We start from the raw sequence: 4,300 nt of genomic DNA on the forward strand, positions 1-4,300 counted from the left end.
TTTCTGACGCTTCATTTTATTATAATTGTATATGACGAATATTTATATAATTTACATGTGAATTTAATAATTAATGTTGGCTTAAGCAATAATCCTGAATGGGTTTCAAATATATATATATATATAATTAACTTGTTTAATAATTATGATTTATTTTTTATTTGTATTTTGATCTTCATTATTTAACTAAAAAGTGAAAAATATTAATGGGCCGTGAAATATCAGTGATATGTTCACAGCTTCTGCTAATTTGAATTTGAAATCCATTTGGATTATTTTTTTTTATTCTTATTTTATTACTTATTCGGAATTTCAAATCCATTTGGATTATTTTTTTATTCTTATTTTATTATTTATTCGGAATTTCAAATCCATTTGGATTATTTATTATTATTATTTTTTTTATTTATTCGGAATTTCAAATCCATTCAAGATTATTAATGCAAAGAATTATTAAAATGTACTAATTATTGATCTAAGAATTAATCAGTTCAATCTGTTAATAATTATGATTTATCAATTTAATAATTACGATTAATTTTTATTGGTATTTTGATTTCCATTATTTGGCTAAAAAGTGAAAAATATTAATGGGCTATGAAATATTAGTATATAATGTTTACAGCTTCTGCTGATATTAAATTTTCAATCCATTTGGATCATCCAAGACGATTCATTCAAAGAAATATTAAACTGAACTAATTATTGATCTAAAAATGAATCAGTTCAACTAATTAATAATTACGATTAATTTTTGTTTATTGGTATTTTGAACATTATTTGGTAAAAAAAGGGAAAATGTTAATAGGTCATGCTGCTGATTTGAATTTTAAATCCATTTGGATTATTTTTTTTATTCTTATTTTATTATTTATTCGGAATTTCAAATCCATTTGGATTATTTTTTTATTATTATTATTTTTTTTATTTATTCGGAATTACAAATCCATTCAAGATTATTAATGCAAAGAATTATTAAAATGAACTAATTATTGATCTAAGAATTATTCTGTTAATAATCACGATTAATAAATTTAATAATTACGATTAATTTTTATTGGTATTTTGATTTCCATTATTTGGCTAAAAAGTGAAAAATATTAATGGGCTATGAAATATTAGTATATAATGTTTACAGCTTCTGCTGATATTAAATTTTCAATCCATTTGGATCATCCAAGACGATTCATTCAAAGCAATGTTAAACTGAACTAATTATTGATCTAAAAATGAATCAGTTCAACTAATTAATAATTATGATTAATTTGGTATTGGTATTTTGATCATTATTTGGTTAAAAAAGGGAAAGTGTTAATAGGTCATGAAATATCAGTATAATGTTTGCAGCTTCTGCTGATTTGAATTTTAAATCCATTTGGGTCATCCAAGATGATCAATTCCAAGGATTATTAAATTCAACTAATTATTAGGATTATTAAATTGAACAAATCAGGCCTATGGTGTACATTTTGAATAAAGTCTGCATTTATATCCACAGTGTCTTTTGGGCACACCGATACCTATCGAATTTAAAATCAAAGAGTTCAAGAGCCCGCGTATTTTCACAAGCATGCAAACGCGATAAGGCAAAAAGGCAACAACTTAAATAGGCGGAAATTTGATATATAATTTCCGTATCAAGTTGTTGTTCCGCATCAGATTTTAATTTTAATCAATCGGGGGACAAAAAGGCGTCTAAAATTCAAAATTTGATGTTTTGCTGCTTGTATATTAATAGCATGCCAGCAGTTAATCGCCAAAGGTTGCACTGTAATAGGCTCCTTTGTAGTTGTTCGCCGATGGCATGCAATTAATAAATAATGTACAAATGCATTTATTAAAGTGCATGGGAGATCATTTTAGTGAACTTTTTGAATTTTCGATAACATTTTGGAGTTTTTACATTGGAATTATTGTATATTTGATATAAATAATTTCTTTTGGTAAAAATAATGAAGCGGTGTTTTTCATCACTGCATTTCTTTCTTTTTTTTTTTCTTCTCCCTTTTTCTTTTTTGTTCAATTGTGTGAAATTCAATAGAACTGAATTAGTTATGAAATGAATGAATTGTTCTAGAAGAGAAAGAAAAGGAATGTGCTTTTTTTTCCATTGTTCACATTAATTTGTTTAAAAAGTACTTCTGAAATTTGAAAGTACAAGTAAAAATTGTTTTACAGAATCAAAAAGAACAGATAGCACTAATAATTGTGTGATTCCATTATATATATATATATATATATATATATATATATATATATATATATATATATATATATATATATATATATAATATTACCATAACCATTACAGTTTTGGTATAAAACGAAAGTAGCTGTATTAAGCTTAGGTATATTTATTTTTAAAAGATATTTGATTGTTTATTTACTTCAAATAACTTAATAATGAAGCGATGTATATGAAAGAAATGATTTAACGTTATTATAAGATATCAATCGTCATGAATCTGGTTTCATATGTGAAAACAGTATTTAAATAGTGTTTTTGTACAGAAATAAGCACAGGTGAATGTAAAGATCTTTCTTTTAAATGCTAATTTTTTTATATGTTTGTTCTTAATTTTCTTTTCATGAATGGAAATAAAAAATGTATAACAAATTTTGGCTCATTAATTCGTTAAACATCATTTTGAGAATGCTGCATAGCTCATGGTCATATTATCGAATGAAAGAAGGAAAGTAAAAGAGAGTTACAAAATGTAACTATTTTGTAAAATGTATATATATATTAGATGAACTTAAACAGATTCTTTTTATTTCTTATATTATCTGCTTATTTTGCTTCCAATTGATTAAAATTTTATATTTGATGAATGCATGGCGTAAGAACTCGTATAATTATAAAAAAAAAAAGAAAAAGGAAACTCCTTACAAAAGTAGATTTTTTAGCATCTAAATATTTTCTATTACCTTTAGTCCTCAAGCAAAAATAAGGAATTATTGCGTATTAAAGAAATCATAGATAAATAAAATAAAAATCTATTGATATCGCATAAATGATCATTTATTGCAAAAAAGAAGAAAAAAAAAATGAACGTGATCTGTATTGCATATTAAAACCATTAAATATAATCAAATACGTTTAAAAAAAATTAAAGCAAGTATATTATTTGAAATTTTCTAAAGCTGGCCTTTTTACATATCGTTGCTATTAAATATTTCAGATGCTTTATTTAATTTTCTTCAAATTTTTAAATGTTAGTTCACGTACATTTAAATATTTTAAAATTAATGAATGGATGAAAGCAAAAGTGGAAATCCTTTTTATTTATTACAGACTATGTTAATCAAATCATTTTACTTCAAATAGATTATATTAAAAATAGTGACACTTAGGCTTGGTAAATCAATTTTCATCCCAGATATCAAAAAAAAAAAAAAAAAAAACTTTTAATAGAAACGTTGCTTATTTTAACTTCTTGAATCCTGAGGGTCCACATACGTCACCCCCCCCCTTTTATTTTGCTTCATAAAATCTAAATCATTAATATTCAGTTTAATATTTTGAGTTCACTTCTACGAGATTGAATTGTGTAGCTTTAAAAAAATACCATTATTTATTTAGAAATGATACCGAATCTACTGAATATATTTACAAAAATAAATGATTATTTTATCCTATTTTGCAAAGTGGATTTAAGATATTGTGGTCGAAAAAGTAAGCAATTTTCATAATCATTTTAAAAGATTGCACTTTATGGTATAAAGTTTGTAACATTTGAGATAATCAACTTATTTTGAAACTAACATTTCATTTGTATTATATTTAAAAACATTTAAATGGTTTATGTACTGGATATGGATATCAATTCTAATGAGATAAAACAACAGTAATGCACCTATGGGTAATATACATGCCTTTCAATTCATTAGAATGAATAATTAAATATTTGTTGCGATATAAAAATCAAACGAGAGAATTTTTTTTTTAATTTCAATTTAAAATATGTTTTTTTTTCTTTGATTAACCAAAAACAAAAGTTTTGGTTATATTATTAAAGCATATATTATGCAACTTATTGTTTTATAAGCTCATGATGCTCTATGTACATCAGTCTTAAAACTTTTTTTTTTTAATTGGGCTCTTAAAAATTATTCAGTTGCCATAAATGAGTTTTATTGAAAGATTTTAAGCAATTTTTAGATTAATGAGTAATTGAATATATTTTTTTTATCAGAAATCAATGCTTGAAACTTGCTAATGAATGCATTTTTTACATTGAAGTTGTTCAAACAAGTTGCATTAAATTCAGTTTTTATAAAAAAAAATAATAAACATTCT

Source organism: Argiope bruennichi, chromosome 4, assembly GCF_947563725.1.
Source record: "Argiope bruennichi chromosome 4, qqArgBrue1.1, whole genome shotgun sequence".
NCBI classification, from domain to species: domain Eukaryota; kingdom Metazoa; phylum Arthropoda; class Arachnida; order Araneae; family Araneidae; genus Argiope; species Argiope bruennichi.